This window comes from Mesocricetus auratus, unplaced genomic scaffold (genome assembly GCF_017639785.1).
Source record: "Mesocricetus auratus isolate SY011 unplaced genomic scaffold, BCM_Maur_2.0 Super-Scaffold_100028, whole genome shotgun sequence".
NCBI classification, from domain to species: domain Eukaryota; kingdom Metazoa; phylum Chordata; class Mammalia; order Rodentia; family Cricetidae; genus Mesocricetus; species Mesocricetus auratus.
In genome coordinates this window covers 11,996,416-12,021,470 of record NW_024429209.1, presented here as the reverse complement: position 1 = coordinate 12,021,470, position 25,055 = coordinate 11,996,416, and the positions used below count along the sequence as shown (strand labels likewise).

The window sequence follows — 25,055 nt, the reverse complement described above, 5'->3', positions numbered from 1 at the left end:
GATAGGCCTTGATCTACTTCTTAGGGGAGAGTGGGTGAGAAAGAAAAAAGAAGGGTCCACTCCCTTGTCCAGGACACAGCCGTCCCTCCTGTCCTGCTATGGACCATGAGTTGACCAGCATTGTCTAATGAACTCCTAAGGATGTGGTGTCTCCTAGAATAACAAGAGCCCCTGAGTTAGAACTTAGGGTGTGAAAACAACATGCAACACCAAGGCTGGGCATTGCTGTGTGTGTGCGTGTGTGCATGTATGATTGTGCATGTATGTCTGTATGTGTATGTACGTATGCACACACACATGAGTGAGTGCACGCTGGGCGTGGACCCTTGGGCATTGCACAAGGCACATGAGCTCTATACCTTTGAGTCACATTGATCTTTAGCTTAATTTAAAAAGTAGATTCTAGACTTCCACGATTCAGAGATGAAAACGAGAGGGGAATTCAATGGAAAGGTCTCTTCCCCATCATCTCCCACAGCCATGTTCAGTGGGATGATGGTGAGCTCTGTGTGTGAACCTGCTGGGCCACAGAGCACTGGAATCTTTACCTGTGTTTGCAATTGGGCTCCCAGATGAGATCGGCTTGACTCAGTGGGCTCAGCAGGTGGACCCCCTCTCCTCTGAATAGAACAAAAGGCAGAAGAAATATCCCCGTTCCTGCCCCCCTCCCTCTTTTCTCTCCTCTCTCTGCTTCGTTATTTGAATTAAGACATCTGTACCCTCTTCCTCTGTGCTTAGACTGGGGTCACATCCTTTGTTCCCTGGTTCTCAGGTCTTTGGATCCAAGTAACTATCCCATCAGTTTCCTCACAGCCTAGCTACAGGAGTTCTCAGATTTCACAATTGCACGGGTCAGTTTACTAATACAACAGCTTTAAAGTGCCCATTCTCTTTACTCAAACTGGAGCAAATACACAAACCACCACTCCTATTTCCAAATGGACAGAAGCATCCTATATCACTGTCTTTTAGAAATACTTGTTTAGATGCTGGGTATGGTGGCGCACACCTTTAATCCCAGCACTTGGGAGGCAGAGGCAGCACTGTGAGTTTGAGGCCAGCCTGGTCTACATAGCAGTTCCAGGACAGTCAGGGATACACAGAGAAATCCTGTCTCAAAAAGCCAAGGGGGAAAAAAGGAAAGAAAGGACGAGAAAAAAGACAGACAGACTTGTTCAGAAGTTTTGACCAAAGAATGCCTAGAGTACATTGTCATTCTGTCTCAAAGGTAGGTTGCTAGAAATAAGATCAAATAGCAACAGTTTCATGTGCTGTTTTATGTGTATACACTTGAATAAGTTACTGGAAGTAAGTTCTGAGAGCTAAAGGAGCTTCGCTTGTAATTTGAATAAGCATGCCACACCTCCCTCATCAGGCGTGGGGCTTTACACACTCCTCGAATAGGCGAGTGTCCGATTCCCCACAGCCACACCCCCCAGCATATTAGCAAGCTTGGAATTCCTGTCCATCCTGTGTGAGATAGAACACATTTCCACATATTAAGAGTCTAGTCTGTTTACTTCTCTGTGAACCATCTGTTCATGTCTTTCATTCATTTTTAAAATAGTTTATATTCATATTCTTGTTTCTCCTCCTTCTTTAAATTGATTTCTAGAAGTTTTTGGTGTGTTAGAGAAGTCAGCTGCTTTTCTGTGACATGAGATATTCAGCCCCAGGTTGTCATTTGCCTTTTGATTTTGCAAAAGTGCCACAATGTGACAGAGCTATAGTGAGACTCAGTCTCAAAAAGCCACGAATTGACCTACTCGGCTCAGTGGCAGAGCAGTTGCCTAGCGTGTGAAAGACCTTGAATTCTATACCCAGCACTGCAAAAGATAGACAGACATACAGATAGGCAGGTAGAGGGACAGACAGGCAGACAGAAAGAATTTAGAGACAGCTGAAACAGACAAGACAAATCCATAAAAAAGTGGCACTGTCCCCGGGGGTGGTCCCTGTCTGGCGGCTTTGTTAGCCAAGGAGAATTACCAGGTGTTAAGTGTTTATACATAAAAACAAAGGCAGGCTGGGTGGAGGCCTTGGTCATCACCGTGTTTGCCTTGAAAGGAGGAAGACCTAAGTGTGACCCCCCCCAATTTATGGAAAAAGCTAGGCACAGTGGCACAAGCCTGTAACCCCAGCACTGGGGAGGAGGAGACAGGTGGACCCCTGGGGTCTCGGGACAGACACCCTAGCCTGCTTGCCAAGCTCCAGGTCAGTGAGAAAGCCTGTGGATGGCATCTGAGGAACAATACCAAGGTTGACCTCTGGTACAGGAGTATATTTGTCCAAACAAACAAACAAACAAGAAACCTAGCACAAACTCTGGACACTCTTTTGGATGTGATTTTCAAAGTTTCCCAAAGTCTCTGTGATTTTTCTGTCACCCTGGTGCTCCACGTGCCGCCTAAAATCCTCTCACGGCTGGGGAGACAGCAGACACCTGGGACACTGTGGGTCCCTCAGAGTCCGGCCTGCACAAGCACAACGCAGAGAGCGCACACGCGTCCCCCAGTCAGGAGAGCCGGCTGTCAATACTTCACCGACGGCTTCTCTACTGCTCTCTGTCCCAACACGTGGGCACGCCTGCTTTTTTTTTTTTTTTTTATGAGGCACACGGAGAAAGGAAATTACACCCCACCCCACCGATGAACACTTGCACGCACATTTCCTAAGAGTTAGGGCACCGTCTCACCTCCTCAGCTCTTAACCTCAAGGGGAGTGGCGATGCCAGGGCGCCTGCCATCACACCCACTCGCCACAGATCACTGCTGAGGTGTGTGGCGCAGTTGTCACAGCTCTTTGGTTCCTTCTTTATGGAACATTCTCTCATCCTGCCTTTTCCAATGTGGGCATGCTTGAAGAGCAACATGTCTGTTCTGCAGTAGGGCAGTCCATGTGCTTCCATGTCTTCTCTTCCCGAGTTGTGCCCTTTCTCAGAACACCCCACCGGCGATGATGTGTCCTCCTCGGGCATCCTATGCATCATCCTCACTGCTAAGCATGGTACACATTACCCAGATACCAGGCTGAGTAAGTTCTCCACCACATAATGACTGTTTTCTCTCTGAATTAAGGAGCCAGTGGGGTAGAGACCCTTTAAGATCACACAAAAGCCTATTCCTTGGCCACACCTCCATTTAGGATGGGCTGGTCTTGGCAACGCCTGTCAGTCCAGCTCCTAGCTCCTCATTGCCACTTGGCCTTGGCACCCTGCCCTGCTGGTTTATGTGTTGATTTATTCCTAGTACAGATCTGTGTGTGCACATGTGCTGTATGTGTTCATGTGGGCACCTTTATGTGCATGTGTGTGTATGTATGTGTGTGGAGGTCAGGAGTCAATGCCAAGTCTAAGGTCCCCTGTACCTCATTTCCTGAGACTGGGTCCTTCTTATTCACTGTTCTATTGTGTGCAGAAATACCATGACCAAGCCAGCTTATAAAAGAAAGCATTTAATTGGAGGTTATTTACAATTTCAGAGGGTGAGTCCAAGACCATCATCATGTCATGGAGCATAACAGCAGGCAGGCAAGCATGGTACTGGACCGGTATATGAGCGCTCACATCTGATCCATGCGAAAGAAGCAGAGAGGAGAGGAGAGGAGAGAGAGAGAGACAGAGAGACAGACAGACAGACAGACAGAGACAGAGAGACAGAGACAGAAAGAGACAGAGACAGAGAGACAGACAGACAGACAGACAGAGAGAGACAGAGAGAGACAGAGACAGAGACAGACAGAGAGAGAGAGACAGAGACAGAGAGAGACTGAGACAGAGACAGACACAGGCAGAGACAGAGAGAGAAGAGACAGAGAGAGACAGAGACAGACTGGGACTAGCATAGGCTTTTGAAACCTCAAAGCCCACCCCCAGTGACACACCTCCTCCACCAAGGCCACGCCTCCTAATCCTTCTTAAAACAGTTCCACCAACTAGGGATCAAGCTTTCAAATGCATGAGCCTATGGGGGACACTCTCACTGGAACCACCACAGGGTCTGTCACTGAAGCTGACATTTGCTGACTAAGCTATGCTGGCTGGCCAGGAAGCTCGGGGTCCTCCCATATCTACCTCTCCTGCCCTGGGATTAAGGAAGTCATGTCAGGAGAGCCTAACCATTCAAACACTGCTGCAGCAGCCGACATCACACTCAGGATCTTGAAAATAGCCTCATAGTGTTTTAAGTTACTGTATCAGTTTGTGTTGAGCCACACTCAAAGCTATCATGGGGCAAATGTAGCCCATGAACTATTAGTCATGCTTGCAAGAGTTCATACCAACTGGGCCAGCGGCGTAGGTCTGTCATCCCTGTGCTAAGGAAGCTGAAGCAGGAGGACCTAAGTTCAAAGACTTCCTGGGTAACAAAACAAGTTCAAGGCAACCTACCGAGATCCTGTTTCAAAATACAATATATATATTTAAAAAGGCTAAAAATGCGCTCAATGGTAGAGAGCTTGCCTAGCATGTGCAAGGCCCTGGGTTCCATCTCCAGCACCTTAAAGGAAAAAAAGAAGCTATTGGGCCAGAAATACGGCTCAGTACTTAATGGGGCCTGCAACCAAGCCTGACAACCTGAGTTCAATCCCTAGAGCCCACGTAGCAAAAAGAGAGAACTGACTCCCACGAGTTGTCCTCTGGTTTCCACACTGGTACCATGGCATTTACTGCTCTACATACACGCATACACACACACAAAATAAACAAACACGTGTAAAAAATGTTAAAGCCATTAAATCCTTATACGGGCTCACACACCCAATCAATGCTCATGCATGTAGCTAACTTTTCCTCCACAAGTCCATTCGCTCACCCACTCATACACGATCACTTGTAGCACACACACACACACACACACACACACACAAGCTCTGGCATCCACTCTGACACACACACACACACACACTATACTTCTTCCCACTTACACACTCATACGCACACATTCCCTTCCCTAACAATCACACAGGCTTTCTCTTGAGCAATTAAAGATTATTTCAACTTTTCCAATCGCCTTAATTTGGTTTAATAGCATCTCAGGTCTCAGACAAGCGGGGCAGATTTAGGTCAAATACGCTTAATTCAGCCTTTAAAAAGTAAGTGGAAACTGTAGGCCTGGCATGTACAAGGACAAGCGTCACTCTGGCAGAGGAGGGCCAGCAGCCTTACAGAGGAATGGAGAATGATGGGTGGTTTCTCTGGACACAGACGCATTGCCTGCATATTAAACTCACACCCATCTCCACCACCGCCGCCATGAAGAAAGAATGTCCTCCCAGCTAGCTGCTGGGTCCCGGGTGGTTTTGGCTGTCTACATGTGCTAATACACACGTTGCTGACAGGCCTGTAATCCCAGGCACTAGAGAAGCCAGGGCAGGAGGGCCCTGAGTTTGAGCACCGTGTGAACCACTTAGTAAGATCCTGTCTCAAAACCAAACAAAAGATGCGGGGGACACGGCTCAGTGGTGGAGGACTTTCCTAGCATGTGTGAGGTCCTGAGTTCAATTCCCAATACCGCAAACAAGAAAACATTTCTGGCCCCTGGGAGAGTCAAGGCAGAGGATTCTGAGATGGCTGCCTACCTGGAGCTCCTAAGACGAACAGGGTGTGTTCCAGGGAGAGGCAGTGACTGAGTCCCCAATTGTCACTTTGCAGGAATGTAGGCCTCGTTCGGCAGATCTCTCCAGGGCCCAGGAGAAGCCAGGAACCCAGGTTTTTATATGGAATCTCCTGTGTTTTAAATGCTGGCAACTTACTCAAATCAAAACACCCGCAGGCCAAAGAAAGCACATTTGTGGGACAAAGGTGGCCTCAGCCTGTCCTCATGACCTGGGATCAAAGAATCAGACTTGAGATGGAGGGATCTGCGTGTGACCCAGGTGGGTGAGGGCACAGCCCCCCTCGGTCTCAGTTTCCACAGCTGTTTGGGGGAGCTGGCCTAGAAAAGAGGCACCCTCTACCACCACAGCCCTCGGAAAGGCTGTCGGTAGAAAGAATTGTGTATCCAGGCCACAAAGGGGGGCATAACCTGACACCGTTTCAAAAACCGGTAATTCAACCAGAAATGTTTCCCCTTCCCCGGCTGAGGTTTTTGGAGGCAGTGGGTGTGTTTTTAGAAAAACACAACACACCAAGTCAGGAATTTCATGAGGAAAAACGTGGCAGCCGGGCAGGCCACATCTGGGGATCTGCTTGCTGTGTGAGTACTTGCTGTTCTGCCTTCCCCAGAGCAAGGCAGGGCTGCAGCCGGGCTACGCTGGCTCCTCTGGGACCCGGGGTGCTGCAGGGCCAAGGCAGGCCTCCTGGGGAGGGACACACACCCAGACAGGGCCTTCCTCCTCCAGGATGAAGGACAGAGAACTGAAAAGGCCGAGTCCCAGAGCTCTCCAGCGTGAGGTGCACCAAGCCCCTTGCCACACCCCTGCCACAAATATCAGTCAGTCTTTGGCTAGAACTCAAGCCTTTGTCCTAGTTCCCATCGTGTACAACACTGGCCACAGTAGCCTCCTCTTCTCAGTAGGACTATGAGGCTAATATAACACTAAGTACTATGTGCCTGGCCAGGCGGTGGTGGCACACGCCTTTAATCCCAGCACTCGGGAGGCAGAGGCAGGCGGATCTCTGTGAATTCGAGGCCAGGCTGGACCGACAGCCTCTAAAACAATACAGAGAAACCCTGTCTCGTAAAACCAAAAAAAAAAAAGTACTATGTGCCTGTGATTTCATTTATGCTGATGGCCCCACTCCACAGATGGGAAAACTGAGGCTCAGACATAAGGCCATTAAGTGACGGGTCTGGATTTCCAACAGTAGAACAGAAGCTATCCACACTGCCAATCATTTGTCCCCTGCACCCTAAAGGTTCTCTGCACTGGAGTACGCTCTCCATGAGGTCTAACTCGGGTCTGTCCAGTGAACCCACATGTGCGTGCACTCAACCGCTGGGCAGCTCTCTATGGCAGGGAGATGGAGAGTCTCAGTGACGCTGTGGGGTCTTTGGTAGAGTTTCTCTAACCTCGGTTCCTCAAAACAGAAAGTTGGGATGGCCTGGGAGAGTACTCACACCATCAGCCACCCTGCTCAGAGCCAAGAATCAGCCTGGAATGTCCCCCTTTTCTGACATCCCAACTTGACCAGCTCCAGCACGTTCCTGGCTATTCCAGAATGCACCAGCCAGGACCCGCCTGAGTCTGATGCGTGCCTTGGGTCTCAGCACTGAGGGAAGCTTTCTTTGCTGATGGTGGCCCGTCCTGTCTGTGAGGGGCAGGTAAGTCTTTTGCAGCTGGGCATCAGTCATAGCGGGAAGAAGCGCTATCAGAAAAGGCACAGCCTCCAATCTCCTGGGTTTCCTGACAGCCAGTTTCCCAGCATGCCACGACAGCGGCCACCTTTCTTAACTTAAATGTAGAGACCCCTCCCCGTTAGCAGCACCCACCCCTGCCCAGCCGGTTTTCACAGCAGACTTGATTTCCAGCTGGGAGGACATAGGGAGTAACATGTTGAGCCTGTCTCGGGGTACATTCGCTCTGGACTGCAGCTTGTGGGCCAGAGTCGGGCGTGCTCAGAGGTCACTGGATCCATCCCTCCACCCATTTTCTCACAAGCTTCAGTCACTGCCTGCACCCCATACTGCAGTCTCGCCGCAGGGCCCAGATTTAAAAAGGGGCATCCACCAAGGCCTCCCAAAGGTAGATGTTAAGAAGGGTTCCAAGGATTATTTAAAAAATATGGACCCTCTCATCCATGCCAATTCCTTCTAGAACATTCTGGGAGTTGTAAATAGCCTCAATGGCTAGAAAATACACACAGGATAAAGCCAGTCAGCCAGCTCAAACCTGTCACTGCCAACAAGGTCACAGCAAGGACAACTGTCTTCACTTAGGGTAGGTCTGTACCGACCTGTGGTGGGTGCCGGTGGCACAGGGAGCCGTGGGTCTCAGTGTACCACAGCCCATGTGTGGATGTGTGAGTGTCATCCCTTAATAAACCAGGCAGGATACAGTGTACCACAGCCCATGTGTGGATGTGTGAGTGTCATCCCTTAATAAACCAGGCAGGATACAGTGTACCACAGCCCATGTGTGGATGTGTGAGTGTCATCCCTTAATAAACCAGGCAGGATACAGTGTACCACAGCCCATGTGTGGATGTGTGAGTGTCATCCCTTAATAAACCAGGCAGGATACAGTGTACCACAGCCCATGTGTGGATGTGTGAGTGTCATCCCTTAATAAACCAGGCAGGATACAGTGTACCACAGCCCATGTGTGGATGTGTGAGTGTCATCCCTTAATAAACCAGGCAGGATACAGTGTACCACAGCCCATGTGTGGATGTGTGAGTGTCATCCCTTAATAAACCAGGCAGGGTACAGTGTACCACAGCCCATGTGTGGATGTGTGAGTGTCATCCCTTAATAAACCAGGCAGGATACAGTGTACCACAGCCCATGTGTGGATGTGTGAGTGTCATCCCTTAATAAACCAGGCAGGATACAGTGTACCACAGCCCATGTGTGGATGTGTGAGTGTCATCCCTTAATAAACCAGGCAGGATACAGAGGGAGTCAGTAAGGTACTTGTCACACGAGCAGGAGGACCTGGGTTCGATTCCTGGGACCCAGGAAAAGGTGGGAAAAATAAGAGACTTCATATAGCTGTTTCCCGACGTCAATGCACATCACGGCACACGCTCACATACACACTAATAACAAAATCAAAAGCTGGGCGTGGTAGCGTGTGCTTATAATCTCAGAACTGGGATGGAAAAGTCAGGCAGATCCCTGAGGACTTGATGGTCAGTTGGCCTAGCTTACGCGATGAGTGCCAGGACAGTGGGAGACCCTGTCTCAAAGAAAAGGGTAGGGGGACACCATCCAAGGGACCACGCCCAAGGTTGACCTCGGGCCTCCATAAACATGTGCACACATAGGCACACTCATGCATACATTCATACATACACACATGCCAAAAATGAACAAGACAGATCTCCACAACAAATACACCCCCTACCCTGTGTGTTAACAATGCCAACCGAGAGAGATCTCAACATCTCCAATAACATTTTTGAACACTGCTGAGAACTTGGCCTCATGTTTGGGGCAGTAAATATGGGCACAATGTTGACATATTTTGTGATTTCTTTTTTTTTTAGTTTATTTATTATGTACACACTGTTCTGCCTTCGTGTCAGAAAGTGGGCACCAGGTCTCATTATAGATGGTTGTGAGCCACCATGTGGTTGCTGGGAATTGAACTCAGGACCCCTGGAAGAGCAGCCAGTGCTCTTAACCTCTAAGCCATCTCTCTAGCTCCCTGTGGTTTCTTTTTAAATAGAAGGTAGAAGGCAGCAGTTTTGTGTGAAATGCCCAGATATTCAAATGATGGCTCCGTTCTCCTTTAAAAATGTCCTGCAGACCAAGAAAAGCCAAATTCTTCTTGGAGTTTGGCTGTCTGCAAGGGCAACATCACATAATGCTGCAGTACTTCTAGCCAGGGGAGAAGTCTAAGGGAGGGAGGGAGGGAGGGAGGGAGAGAGAGAGACAGAGAGAGCACTCAAAGTTCTGAGAGAGGAAGGAAGGTTGAATAACAGAGACTGAGGGGTGAGAACCTCTCCTGTGTCTCCCTTCTATTCTATGCCTGGCTATACTGAGTCATTTCCCACTTTAAGTTTTGCGTTTGTGTCTGTGGTGGTTGGAATAGGAATGGGCCCAACAGACTCACGTGTTTGAGATCTTGGCCCATAGGGAGTGGCACTGTTAGGAGGCATGGCCTTGCTGGAGTAGGTGTGGCCTTGGCCGAGGAAGTGTGTCATTGTGGAAGTGGGCTTTCAAGTTTCATATATGCTCAAACTACACCTAGAGTGGCACGCAGTCTCCTTCTGCTGCCCATGGATCAAGATGTAGAATTCTCCAGCACCACGTCTGCCTGCACTCTGCCATGTCTACCATAATGATCATGGACTAAACTTCTGAGACTATAAGCCAGCTCCAATTAAATGTTTAACTTTATAACAGTTGCTGGGGTCAAGGTGTCTCTTCACAGCAACAGAAACTCTAACTAAGACTGCCTGTGTTCTTGAATGTGACTGCAGGCATGTACACGCCATAGCACATGTGTGGAAATCAGAGACCAACCTTGGATGTCCGCTCCTCACTTCCGACCTTGTCTGAGACTGTCCCTCTTGTTCACAGTGGTGTGTGTCAGGTTAGCTGGCCCACACGCTTCCAGGGCCGTTCCTGTTTTCATCCCCCACCTTGCCATAGGAGCACTGGGGTTACAGGCGCACACCTCCATGGGTGCTGGGGATCCGAACTCGGCTCCTCACACTCGGGCACCACTTACCCACTGAGCGTCTCTTCTGCCCACTTCCCGTTTTCCCCTAGAAGGCCCAGACATCTGCTGCGCTTGGCTGGAGCCCCCAAATACCAAGTCCTGGTTTTACACCAAGCACCATGATTAAAGATGACCCGGTGTCAGCCCTTCAGGCACAAGTGAAAACACAGGGCCCAATAGCAGCACATCTTACATTGTCTGCCTAACAGGGGCATTCGGACAGTAAGGAGAAAACACACAAGTCCCACCTGATGTTTGCACAAAGGGCACATTTCATAAACAGCATAGCGGCCAGGAGAAGGCAGAGGATGGATGGCATGTCTACAAGTGAACAGCAATGCAGTTTGGGGGCCACAGGCAGCTTGGGTACCCGTCTCCTCTAGCAATGCTTACTGAAATTCACACCTTTCTCCATCTCTCGCCCCCACAGGTGACGGTACAGAAGAGGATGGACTAAGAGATGACATGTGACCTACAGATGAGCTCTTGACCCAGCCGCACCTGAAGCCAGATTCCCCCAGGGTGCCTCATTCCCCAGGGGCCAATTCGAAAGCTGTCTATCACTTACATCCAGAACAATCTCAACAGCTGAGGACCCTTGGCTGGGGGTTTTGCTCAATGTGACTTTTGGGGTGGGAAGAGAGATAATGATTTCACTGCCGGTCTGGGCATCAACACATCTTTAAAAGCTCCAAGCACATCCCTCAGCATGCCACCCCACCCCACCCAATTCCTCAGCCTTCCTTCTTGTGTGGAATCCTCTCAGGCCCCGACCCCACTCCTAGCAGTTCCTTGCTACTCTCAACAGTGGCCGACAACCACTTGTGAAACCTGAAGGCATCTTACCACTCTTACACCGACCCAGATGACCTTCCACGAATGAAAGCCCAGGGGGTAGACTTGGATCATTGCGCTGTTACCCATGATGAACCGCGATCAGGGAAACTCCTGAGAAACACATGAAGCTGGAAAACTCCTTGGAAGACTCCGCCAGCCCCGGGAGGCCCGAGTCCTGCTTCTTCCTGGAAACAATATCTAGTGACTCTTGGCATCTCTTCTGGTTGGGATTTAGTAAGAAGAAAAAAGGGACAGGGGGAGGGCGAGGCTTAAGGTCTGTGACCGAAATGAGATGCCCAGGACCTGTGATGTATGCAAGGAGGAGCCGCAGGGGGTCCTCGTTCAGATTTATTTGAAACTCAGGACCTTTTAGGTGAAAATCAAGGTTGCACCATCTTTTGGAAAGTCAAAACACCTGGCAGCTGGAGCTTCATCCTGGACTAATTGGCCCCTTCCCTTCCCTCTCTAGCTGCTCTGAGAAGCCACTTCAGACTAAGGTTTTGTGTGTGTGTGTGTGTGTGTGTATGTGTGTGTGTGTGTGTGTGTGTGTGTGTGTGTGTGTTTTTGAGACAGGGTCTCTCTACATGCCCCTGTCAGTCCTGAACTCACATTGTAAACCAGGACGACCTCAAATTCACAGATACCTGCCTGCTTCCCAAGTGCTGCAACTAAAGATATGTGCCACTACATCCAGCTAAACATTGTGTGCTTTTTAAAAATAATTTTTAGATGTAATATTTCCTGTTTTGGACACAGCTGGTTGAGATGGAATTATGGGTTCTGATCAGGGCCCTCTGCTGTGATCTCATGCCTGCTGCTCTCTCCGCCCTCACTGAACCCCAGGGCTCCTGTGCCTGACTCTTCTGCATAGTGTGCTCACTCTCCTTGGGCGCTATGCTCATGAGGGCCCCCTCCCCTGGGCTCTCTAACTGCCTGCCTCACAGCCTTGTCACCATGTGGTATTTTGTGTAATTTGCATACTTCTGTTACATTCTGTCTCTTCCATTTAGTTAGAACTCCACGAGGGCTAGTGTGTGTGTGTGTGTGTGTGTGTGTGTGTACCTGTGTGGGTACATGTGTGCATGTGGAGGTTAGGGGTTGACATCCAGTGTCTTCCTCAAGCATCCTCCCCCCCCCTTTCAAGACAGGGTTTCTCTGTGTAGTCCTGGCTGTCCTGGAACTTTCCCTGTAGACCAGGCTGGCCTCGAACTCACAGAGAGTGCCAGCAACTGCTGTGAGCTGGTGGGCCCAGGATCTTTCTGTCCTCCTCCAGCTTTGACCCACAAACCCCAGGGTCCTTGGAGATAGGGTTAAGGTCTTCACTCCGGCTGTGTAACAATGGGCTAGGTCCTCACCTGCTTCAGTTTCCTAATTGTGGCTCAGGGGCTTTGACTCTCAGGCTCCCATAGAAGGAGAGGAGACCTCTCGGGCAGGGCAGGGGGAACCCGAAGTGAGGCTTCTGGGATCAACCTTCAGCCAGTCCTAAAATCTGAGCTCCTTTACAGGTCATACCTGTGCCCCAGGCCCTTTCCCTCTCTTCACCCCAAATGAACCCAGGAACACTAAGCTCAACAGAAAGCTAGGATTCCAATGACTGAACCCTTTTGCCTTAACAGGTGATAAATAGCTAACAACTTCTGTGGGTCAGGTGCCTCCTGGCACAGATCACATCTGTGACCTCCATTCCTGTCCTTCATCAAGAAGGAAACTGAGGCTGGGAGGGGTTGTGTGAGCCCAGAGACCAGTAGGTGCAGTCACAACAATACTTCCATGCATGATGGACACGTACACAGCAGTGGTCCCCTAAGATCGAAATGGAGCCGAAAGATACCCTTTGCAAGGTGACATCATGGCCCTTGAATCATTGCAGCGCACACAGTCATGTTCGGGTGGTTGGCACCGGCATAAATTGTCCCATGGCGCCCTCAGAATAAACACAGCACGTACAATTACTCACAGCACGTCAGAATTGACCAAGACAGTAAACCACCTGTCAATGCCCAAGGACCGGCATCTGCTACTGCACACGGTCGCTGAAGCGTGCCGGGCCTCTATACCGTAACATGGGGGTGCTGGCCACACCAGAGCAGTCTTGGCCATCACGCTGATTGCCAGCATCTGGCTCGAATGCAGCCACCGTACTGCATGGATTTGTGCAAACACGCGTGAACTGGAAGAGGAGGACACAGATGTGCTTAATGTGAGCTGGGAAAGCTCTCAAGGCCCCAGCCCTACACAAGAACTGTCATGGACCAAGGAAGGCTGAAGGCGGAGATGTCTCCCCCAGGAAGAGTACACCAACTGGCTGTCCAATACCCAAAGGTCAGCCCTGAAAACACACACAAGGTACATTATACAGCTTGAGCAGGTTGTATTTACACATTAGGCAGGCACACACGCGCACGTGTGCACGCACACGTACACACACATGCACACGCTTGCACAAATGCATGCACACACGCACAGGCATGCACACACATGTAAAAAATTAATGAAAAAGGAGGCCATAAATTAGAAAAAGCAAGGAGGGGGTATATGGAAGGATTTGGAGAGAGGAAAGGGAAGAGGGAAGTGATGAAATCACATTAAAATCTCAAAAATGAAAGAAATATTTTTAAAAGAAAAAAAAACATTGGTTCTCAGTGAAAAGAGAGGGCAAGGGCCACTGAAACCCTGCTGTCAGTCTCTCAATTTGTCACACAGACACACCTGTAGCACAAGGGTTTTGTTTTTTGGGTTTTTGTTGTTGTTACTGTTTTAATGTGTAAAAGCATTTGCTTGCAAATATATACATCACGTGCGTATAGCACCCACAGGGGCCACCAGAGGGCAGCAGACCCCCCTGGAATAGGGGAAACAGGCATTTGTGAGCCTCCATGTGGGTGTTAGGAATCAAACCCAGGTCCTCTGGAAGAGCAACCAGCACTCTCAACCACTGAACCTTGTGTCCAACACTCTATAGCGATGATTTTTTTTGGAGGGGATTAAACACTTAAAATCTTGATGAGGTTTTAAATCTTCTACCCCTCCCCCACCCCTCTCTGAATACTGAGATGATTTCAGCCTCTAACAACCTGGTGATTTTATTCTTCCACTTCCCAAAGTCTGGGGTATTTGACACTCCAAGGAAAGCAAAAGATGAAAGCTACCACCTTATGCATTCCTACCACAGCGCCCAAATACGCAGGTCATCTACGTTCTGAGGGAAACTGAGGCAAATCTAGGCTTTGAACCCAGGTCTTGTCTGTCGACAATGCACGAACTCCCTATATATAAAAGTCTGGTGGAGAACATGGTTGAGATTAGGTTAGCTCAGGCCAGATCTGGATCATTCCAAGGTGGTACCTGACCTTGGAGGGTCAGAGCTATGGCACCAGCTAGTCGTGAACTCCAGGGACTCTGTGAGTCTTTGGCACTAGGAGAAAATTTTTCTGTTTTTCTTTTTCAGCTCCTTAACGTTTGCTAAACGCAGCAAGAACCTCACAATTGTTTTCCTTCCTGTGACTTCCCTTTCATTTAAACGGGAAAACATGCATTTCAAAGACGTTCAATAGCGGTGTTGAAGTCTCAGGTTCAATCACAATGTCTCCATTGTGGCTGGGGGACTCCCTGGCCTTTAAGCTTGGGTTATAAAAATTTAGTTTGAGCCCAAAGTCTGGCTTTAATAGAATATTTTAATTTCGTTTAATGAATATTATTTTAAGTCTATTTGGCAGTTTAAAAATGTGTTCTTTTATTTTCAAATTAAGCTTTACCCGTGATCCACGCTTTCTTGGGGGTGGCAGTACAGCATGCAGTGGGGGCGATAATAATACAAGCTACCATTTATTGAGTGCTTACTGTGTGCCAAACGCCCTGTGAATGCGTGCCACCTCATTTAATGTGTGCAGTCTTTCCAGGAACAGCAACTGCGCCCAGAGGTGGCAGTACTAGGACATTGTGAGTGGCCAAGATTCACACCAGCTCCGTCTGAGTCTGGGGCTCGTGCTCTCACACACAACCCGTACTCTCTCCGCGCGGACATGCAGTTTCCAGGGACCTCATGGGCCTGGTATGCAACTCTCTGCCATTCTTACAGCCGGCTTACTAGACGTTAGACAAAGACAATCGGGGCCACAAAGCCAAGACTCTCACAGGTGATGTCTTTAAATTTTCACCACAGTCGATGGCAAAATCCTTATCATCATCATCACACCCAGTTTTACAAACTGAGAAACCGAGACACATTAGCGTCAGGCCACATGGCTTGTAATTCATGATCATAGCAGTGTTTGCCTTGGTCATCATTCATGTTCTGCCCACTGCTGCTACAAACGCTTTCATATTAACTTAGTCTCCACAGAAAGGCGCGAGATAATCCTTGTTGTACAGATGGGGACACTGAGGCACAGGGAAGTAACATGACGGGTGGGCAAATGCCAAGCAACGACTTCAACCCTAGTAGCCTAGGGGTCCCAGCAAGGTTCCCATTTGGGGAAAGCTGAATCTTCCCACCTCGCACCATTTCCCAGGGAAGTTGAGAGCAACTGCCAAGGTACCAGCATGTCCCATGATGTGCAATGCAGTTTGGGGCACAGACGCTGGTACGCCACTCTCGCTGGGCTGGGCTTCTTGGGGTGAGCATCTGCAGAGTTGCTCCATCCCTCATCCTTCCGTGGGAGCTACAGAAAGCTCTGGAAAGGTCTGGGAGTCACGGCAACACCCTCTGTCTACTCCGTGCTCACCAGGACTAAGGGAGGGGTACAGCTCAAGGACACAGAGTCCTGCTCTTGTCGGTCTCTCTGATCATAGACACGGGGGTGTCACTGAGGAAGGGATAAGAATGGAGGCACCGGGAAACACAGCACGTCTTGGGGATGGTTTATCAAATGCTCAGTGCACACGCTTTCTTGTCAGTAGAGTTTATCTTGTCACACTGCAATAGGTCAGCATATTTTGCTTTAAAGGGCCACGGCCAGTGTGTCAGGCTCTGTGGGCTGCACCGTCCCTGTAGTAACACTGAGGTTATTATAGTGGGACAACAGTTGGAGACAGCCAGCTGCAGGGTTGGGGACAGCCAGCTGTGGGGTAACAGACCAGACGAATTTCAGGTTGCAACAGCCCCTAGCTCCAAACCTGCCTCGGCTTCCACAGGGCAGATGTGAGGCGAGCACCCTTCTCTTAGCTCCCAGGCTGGCTTCTATTCTGACTCTCTGAATACCATAAGACAACACAGCAGAACTGACTGTAAAGACCGCTTCCCCAGGGCCGACGTGGAAGCTGTCTATCCTAGGGGCTTGGGATCAGAACTGGACGTAATCCTGGCTCCGACACAGGCTATAGGACCCTGGCCACGTGACTTTACCCTCCATCTCCCGAAACATTCCATTTCCACATCTGTAAAACGGAGATAATAGCAGCCCACTCCATCCAGAGACAAAGCAAAGTATTTCCTAAGTGTAGCGGCTGGCACACAGCACATCTTCAATAAACAGGGGCAATTGACTGCTTCCAGCAAATTCTGCACTAGCAGCTTTTTTTTAAAAACATAGAAACCAAAATTTAATTCACTGAGATAAAAATATTAAAATGTGGAGAAACTTCCCAAAGCAAGTTCTTGAAGTTAGCCCCGAGAGTCCGAGAGGTCAGAAAACACCCCGCCCTGGATCAAACCACTAGAAACCCTCCCCCGAGCCTCTCTCTGCCCCCCCCCCCGAGTCTGCATCTACGTCCCTGTACCAGTCTGTCTTTCTTGTGGTGCCTGAGCTACGCGGAGACATTCCACGCATTTCAGACATCTGCCGAAATGAAGACATCACCCCCCAACCCCACCCCGCCGTCCCTCCCCCTTCCCTCTACACCCCAGCCACTAGCTTCTGGGGGTGGGGTCCAGTCTCTTCAGCAAGAGGCAAGCAACTCAGGATGCTCACAGAGCGACCGACCCGACCGGAGGTGGATAATCTCCCAGGCTTCACTCTTTGTCACGGCTGGATGGGGCCAAAACCCTGTTGACAACAGGGCACAAGTCACAACTTGTTACGGCACTTGAGGCCGTCCATCCCAGCCAGCCCAGCAGTTGTCTCGGCTTCCCTCGACTTCCCAGGGGCAGAGAAGCCAGCAGGCCATGGTCCTCCGCTTCCCAACCAAGCAGGGAGCCTTTGCTGGAGAGATAGATGGTGCTAGAAGAATCCAAAACAAAAGTGGCCCTATGTGCAAAGAACACACACCCACAAAAGCAAACAGCCTCTAGGGGCTGATACCTTCTCTTTCTCTCAAAGGAGGACTACATTCTTTGTGGAATCCCCGTCAGGACCAGGATTGGTACCAAATTCGGGGACATGCAGATTTCAGGAAGCCAGTGACTAATGAGAGCTAACGGCTTGCCTTCTCCCTATGCACCCCACATTTTAAAAGTCACAGAAACAAATGAGAAAAAAAAGAAGCAAAAACCACCACCAGCAGCAACAAAATGGCTAACTCTAAGTACTTCAACCACGACGTGACCGTGAGACGGGGGAATAAGAGTCGAGGAAATTGACCAGGAGACCACAGGGCATTTTAACCTCTGACTCCCACGGACCTGAACACCAGGAGGAGGTATCCGTGGTGACAGATGGGCCCTGAACCCAGTTTTTCTCTAGAATGGTGAAAGAGAAAGTTTCGGAGGAGACCGCCATTCCAGCTTCTGTCTCCTTTTACCACAAGACGTCGTTGTGAGTCCTTGGAGAACCAGATCAAGACAAGAGCAGAACGCCCCCTCTTCTGTGTCCAATTCAACCAAACACGTCTAGCAGGCAGGAATTCGGACTTGGCCCAGGGAATGAGTGCTGGTGGTTTTGTCCTGTTTTGGTGACCTTCAGCGCGTTTATTTATGTGCTTCAAGCCCATGATCTAATACATGTTGGTTTGGCTTCCCTTCTCATAATAGCAGCCTGTAAAAAGCTATTGAGAATTCCCCGTGTTTTCTCATTTTGGGTCAGGAAAATAAAATCGATATCTAAGAAACCTTTTTAAAAATGTAAAGGCCTGGAGTACTTGCACCTGAAGGAGAGATATCTCTTAGGGCCTCTCTAAGATGCAAGAGAGCTGGTGACCTCCATCGTGAGAATTAGCTGAAAGGGACTTTTTTGACCTAAGTCAAACAATGACATTTAAAACTGACGCTAAAGTAATTACCATGCAGAATCTGCCCGTGTTTTTCCCATTTCTTAAACAGAAGTGTGTATGTTTTCACATAGTTTCCTGCTGTGATTTTCTTTCTTGGCAAACTCACGCCGTACCATGAAACCCAAAGTATTCACGTTGCAGGAACAATAATGGCCGAAACAGACCCAGTTGCTTTTACAAAAATGAAAATGTCTACTGGTTAATACATGGTACATTTTGGTTCTGAAAAAAAATGGTGCTTGGGAGATAAACAGATAGAACCCTGCCTCTAAAGGCCGCAAGAAAGAGCGTGCTGCCACACACGTAGGAGTTGGAGCCTCCGGTTCCTCATTCTTTGGGGAGGGATATACTGATTTTTATCGTTTTTTTTCCTTCAATTACAATCCCTAAGAGCTGTCTGTTTCCTGAATGAATGAACAGAAGCAGATATGCTCGTCTCAGTTATGTCTGAGAATACACAGACTTTTTAAAGTTTAGTTTTCCTAGATATCCAGACGGAAGGGGAAAGTCGGATGCCATTGATATCACATACATTTTATGGTGCAGGCACAGTACTATGGATGGTAAATGACAAAATAGTCCTTAACCTCTGTTGAATTCTTCACACGTTTTAAAAGATGTTTAAATTGGCATTATTTTGTGCTGGCATTTCTGTTTTAAATTTCTGCATGGACTTGAGAGCACAAATTCACACATCAAAGCACCAGGAGCTGGCAAATCTCTATTGGACGGGCTATAATCGTAAGAAAGGAGTAGCTGCGAGGCCGGGGCCCCTGCTTTTAGTAGGACGGTGTGTGGAGACCCCGTGTTCCTCCCACTGGACTCTGCTTCCTCCCAAGGACGCACCTCTCAGGCCCTGTGAACCACACGCCTGTTGAGTCCCCACATTCAGGCCACCAGAGGCATCCCTTGACATTCTAAGTGGCCAAGACGAACCGCTTCTGTTACCCGACTCTGGAAACCACCTGTTCCAAATTACTCTGTCCTCCAAATGTTTATAATCGAACCCCAGGCCAGCTCCCACCCGTAGTAACACAATGCAGCTCCTTCCGGTAAAGCTGACCTGTGCTGTGCCTACCGTAATGTTTAGGGCTTTCCCTTTGCCGGTAAATTTATTGACTCATTTTAGGAACAGAACTACTCAGTGTTAATATAAAAGGGACAAATCAAATTAGCCCTCATAAATAAACATCCATTTTCTTTGGCAGAACCAGACCCAAACTGCTAAATATGACTCCCAAGGTTTCTTTCTATTCCTGTTTTCTAAACACTGAATATGATTTCCCTTCTATTTAAAACAACAGAGAGAGAGAGAGAGAGAGAGAGAGAGAGAGAGAGAGAGAGAGAGAGAGAGAGAGAGAGAATAACCAGGGCAAAGATAATTTGTTCTGTGCGTGTTCAGAACATACAAACTGAGGGTTACCCTCCAAGGGGAGGGAGAGCAGGGTTTTCGAAGGACGTGGGTGAGGCACCCATGGGGAACCAAAGGCTTGGGTTTCATGTGCACTTCATCTGTGGCCTGTGTGAATCATCTGCTCTGTGACTCGGTTTCCTCCTTAACAAGGCTGGGCTATTAATAATCACACCCAAAGGACTGCCGTGAAGAGCTACCCTAAGGATTGACGGGATGAGTTGACTGTCGTCCTCTGCGTTCAAGTACAGGATGTGTGGTGTCTGTTTTGTTTGTCTGCTTGTTTGTTTTTGACTCTTTGTGTTTCCATAAGTGAATCTTAAGGGTGTTCTGTAAGTGAGGAAAACAGCATCAGTATCCACTGCCATGAAAGCCAGGGAGAAGAAAAGGAACAACACACACATGAAAATGTGCAGCTTCTAAGTACAACGGGCAGGTACTTTCCTACCCAGAATTATAAGCGCCACAGAGGAAGCTCTTGTAGGTCAATTACAGTGAGACAAGTGGTTCTGCAGCCACCAGCTGTCACTTCAAGTGTTAGTCCCCGATGCAGGGTTTGCCCTCCTCGGATTAGGCGGTGTTAGGCAAACACCATTAGGCCAGTTAAGGCAGTCAAATAGCAACTACTCCACTAATTGTTTTTCTACCAGAAGTGTGTGTGTGAGTGTGTGAGTGTGAGTGTGAGTGTGAGTGTGTGTGTGAGTGTGTGAGTGAGTGTGTGAGTGTGTGTGTGAGTGTGTGTGAGTGTGTGTGAGTGTGTGTGTGAGTGTGTGTGTGTGTGTGTGTGTGTGTGTGTGTGATTCTGGAATCGGCAATTCTGGAATCAGGAAGAGTGTTGTGACGAGCGAGGAATGAGAGAGTGTGTGTGTTCTGTCAACAGGCCATGTTTTCTCAACTCCCGGGTTAAGCCTCTGTAAAGGATTCCTTCTGGGCAAACGCCTCCAACTCCTTACTCAGAACAAACATGGAGAAAAATGTTTCCTGCCCACAGCAGAACCCAGGCTTGGTGACAGGCAGAAAGTGCGGCGTCTGGGAATGACTCTCACAGCCCCTCAGCCTGAAACCCCAAGACCAGGAGAGCCACAGAACTAAGCAAACCTCCCCTTTTAGAGGCCTCTGGGAAGGCAATTCTTTCCCTTAAGGAATTTCTGTCAGGCCCCACAGTCTTCCTTTGTTATCTGGTGCCCAGGTGAGAGGCAGGTAAATATCTCTGGCCATGTGACAGGAAGCAGGTCCTTTCTCCCGGCCTTCTAGCACACACAGCACACACAGCACACACCTCAGGTCTGTGGACACTGCCTGAGAGCTAGGCTTTGCCTTGCACCCTGAGCATCCTTCATGGGCAGGAGGCCTTCCCAGCAAGGACCATCCCTGGTTCCAGCTCCTATCTATCCTAGATGCAGGGGCTTCAGCAGTTGGCCCGGCTGAGCAAGACCTCTCCCCTCTCTCTATTTTTTTTTTTGACACCCATTGGCTGTCTCTGTAGCCAGAAATGCATCTGCTGTGGGTCTCCCGGAACCCCACTCCCGCTCAGTGATAGCCTGAGCTTTTACTACACAAGAAGTTTATTGCTGGCTTAATGAGTTTCAAAAGGGCAGCGCAGCTGAGGACACCCAGCACACATCTTCTGCGTGTGTTGGGGTGGGGGCCGCAGAGCAAGAGTTCTTGTCTTGTCTTGAGCTAGTGACAGCTGGATAGCAGCTTCGTTCTGGTCTCCTGCACCCTGAACAAGATATCTTTGGGAAATAGCTGAAAAATAAGGAAATGGTTTCTTGTTTTTCAGGGATGGACTCATCTTGTCTTGGCAGAACCAAAAGACATCTTAAGTGGACATGCCTGGACTGTGTATAGGTTTTTGCAAACTGCCAGCGTCTCCATAGCATAGTCAGCCCAGTTCTGGAAGTACCCGGCCATACCACAGACCCGATTTACTGCCGGCTTTTCCACTCTCCCCCAGCAGCCAGTCTTTTATCAAGTTACCCATCTGGAACGAGACTTGAAATCTCTCACAGACGATTTAAGGCAGCAGGGTGTTTTGGAAGCGGCGTCTTATATGGGTGGCTCCCCATCCCAAATGGTAACCCTATAACAGGTCAACAAATCACGTCTCTTTATGAGGTGTTTAACACAGCACGAAAGTTGTGAAAAGATGCTAGAACTTAGGACATTAAAGCAGTTGTTTTTTTTAAATAAAAAATATCAGGGAACAAATCTTTTCATTTTTCCTTCACATTGTTTAGTTATCTGATACTAGGAAACTAACTTATGTGTTTGTGGGTTATTTTTATACATGCAGGCAGAGCACTATACAAGCTCTCTGAAATACAGGAAGAAAATACCAATTATTTTAAGATAAAACAGTTTATCAAGTTGTGAACTAAGATACAAAGGGGCATGGGAACCTAAAAATGACACACACACACACACACACACACACACACACACACACTCACAACGTTCTCTCCGATCTATCCACATTGGTTTTTCTATAGCTGCAAAATTCCAAGTTTCAAATACACACTCCATATTATGCTCGGCTACAAGAAAGATTCAAAACACGATCATTTTTTACATAAATAGCCTGCTAATTTTCCCCAGTCCGTAGATGTCTAAAGACAAGGAAATGCTAGGCTTGAGGGGCTTACGCAGGAGGGAAGTGGGAAGCAGTGGGCATTTCTTGAGTAAAACTGCCGAATGACTCTTCGACGGGATTATTTTGAAGTCTGTGTGTGTTGGGGTCTAACACACTGCGGTGGTTGGATGTGTCTGCTGACCCATACCCTGGTAATAGAAATTTCACCAGAGCATCAAGGGCCCTTGGAATTAATAGTCTTGGCTCCAAATACAACCATTGTACCAAGTTATAATTTCCTTGGGGCGGGAGACGTGTATACCTCGCGTTGCATTTTTTTTTAAGTCATTCAAGGTTGTGTAGCATTTCGGGTGGTGGAGGGAAGGGAGAGAAAGGGCGACCGGTAGCGTCTGCCTTGCTTGAACATGGACTGTCAAGTGTGAGCCCTGGAAGGCTTTGGGGCAGGATGAACCTTTTAAGAAAGGCTCGCTTTTAACTGCTTGCTGAGCAAAGCACGCTGAGGCTTTAGCGGTGGGATTCTTCTCCAGTCACGCTTCCCTAGTACTCCTTGAGCTTGAGAGCTAATTGAAAAGCGCAGAAACAGCTAGGGCCAGTCCACAGCTGCCTGGCTAAAATATCTCCACACCGCGCGCTCTCCCCTTACTACGAAACCCAGTCTAAGTGTTCTGATGGAAAGTTGTAAGTTTCAGCTCCAACTTCAGCGCCCTGAGCTGGACCACTGCGGGCTGCAGGATCTTAAAGACTTTTCAAAAGAAAATCGGCGTGAAGGATCCTGGGCCACCGGCCCCGAGTTCCAGCGGTTTGTCCCGCTCCTGGATCACCCCATCACCCTGGCCCCCGGGCATCAGCTTATCCCTGGGTTCCCTTTGGGTGGGATCCGAGATTCACCACGAGCCTCCTCCGAGACCAGGCATCTAACCAAACGCAGAGACACGGCCGCGTCCTGCACTTGTCCCGCGCGCGGGAGTTGCCAACTTCAGTCACTGCGCCCCGCACCCCCACTCACCTGAAACACGCGGGGAAACTGAGGCCCAGACACCCAGAGGGATCCCGAGAGGAGATCTGCCTGCGGCGACCGAGTCTCAACTCCGCTCTTGTCTGCGGGGTCCCCGGGATCCGCGATCCCGCCCTCCGTCCCCTAGCGCGGTACTCACCCGCGCAATGCAGAGGCGTCCCGAGCGGGCCAGGCCGGGTGACGGCACGAGGAGCGACTGTCGCGGCGCTGCGGTCGCCTGTGTCGAGGACCGGCCCCCTGTCCCGGCCGCGGGTCTCCTGCGCCCCCGCCGGGCCGCGCCGTGCGTGGGGGCCGCGAGGCGCGGCGCTGGCTCCGGGCGGGGACTCGGCCCTGCAGTGCGCGCTGCTCTCGCGGCCGCCGATGCGCTCCGGGAGGAGGGACGCGCCGGCCTCCTCCCCGCGGCGACGCCCACGCCGCCTCCCGGCCCCGCAGCGTCCTCACCGCGGCCAGGCGAGGCCCTAGAGAGCCAGCAGCGCAGACAGGCACCGCGTGCATGCATTCATCCATTCATGATCCACCCACCGATCATTTATCTATCTATCCATCCATCCTCCATCCACTCCACTCCACTGCCGGTGACGGGTCAGCCACTCCACTAGAACAAGACCAATTCGTTCTGTTGTCCTAGAACTTTCCATTCACGCCGAGAGAGGGATCATGACAAAGAAACCAGGAAAAAGAAGGCAGTTGGAGAAAGTTGTAAATACTAAGGAAAGGAGAAGGGAAAAAGAGGGGCCGCGGGAGGATAGGACACCAGAGCAGTCACCTCACCTTCAGGAAAGCGTGTGTGTTAGGTCAGAGGTCAACATTAGTATCTTCGTGAATTGCTCTCTACTTTTTTTTTTTAAAGCAGGCTCTGTTTTTTTCAATAAACTAGAGTGGCTAACCAGCAAGCCCTTAGGATCCTACTGCCTCTGCCTTCCAGGCTCGGCATTAGAGGCACTGACTGCCATGCCTTCCTTTTTTTTTTAAGATTTATTTATTTTTATTATGTGTACAACATTCTGTCTCCATGTATTCCTGCACGTCAGAAGAAGGCACCAAATCTCATTATAGATGGCTGTGATCCACCATATGGTTGCTGGGAATTGAACTCAGGGCCTCTGGAAGAACAGTCAGTGCTCTTAACCTTTGAGCCATATCTCCAGCCCCATGGCTTCCTTTTCATATAGGTGATGGGGATCTGAACTCAGGGAGAGCCATCTCCCCTGTCCCAGCAGCTCTCTGTGGAGCTCAGAGGGCCTCAGAGGACTATTACCACCTCCTACTCAGGTGCAGGGGCTACCAGAGTCTCCACTAAGTCAGGTTTTGGGCCCCTTAGCAACTCCAAGTCAGTCTCTGGGCTCCTTATCAGAGGTCCTGATAGGAAACTAGAAATGGGCTCCAACTGGACTCCAGTGGTGGAGGATCTAGCTGTGGTCAGTTAAGAGCAGCTGGCTGAACTCTGACTCTCTCTAGTTCCAAAGGCCACTCACTGCTGCAAACTGCAGAGCATTGGATGCCCTCTTCTGGCCTCTGTAGGCACTGCACTCACATGCGTAACTTCCCCCACTACCATCCACACACATACAGACAGATAAAAGTAAAGTTAGGGGCTGCAGAGAGTCCTTGTTGCTCTTGCAGAGGACCCGGGTTCGGTTACTAGCACTCACATGGTAGCTCAAAACTGTCCTAATTCCAGTTCTAGGAGAGTCAGCACCGTTTTCTGAATTCCACGTGGTACA

The 25,055-nt window shown here is 49.5% G+C and overlaps 1 protein-coding gene across 3 annotated transcripts in view; it reads right to left on the bottom strand.

Annotated features, from left to right (window-relative positions):
• The window catches only part of Eya2 (EYA transcriptional coactivator and phosphatase 2), a 172,264-nt gene extending 148,643 nt beyond the window's left edge, over positions 1–23,621 (bottom strand). For 2 of the 3 annotated variants that reach the window (XM_040732765.1, XM_005084966.4), the window contains exon 1: positions 23,471–23,621. The gene's annotated coding sequence lies outside the window, so the exon portion shown is untranslated. Of the gene's footprint in view, positions 1–23,322; positions 23,431–23,470 lie in introns of those variants that run through there. The other variant, XM_040732766.1, reaches the window with a different exon arrangement.
• Positions 23,622–25,055: the final 1,434 nt, after the last annotated feature.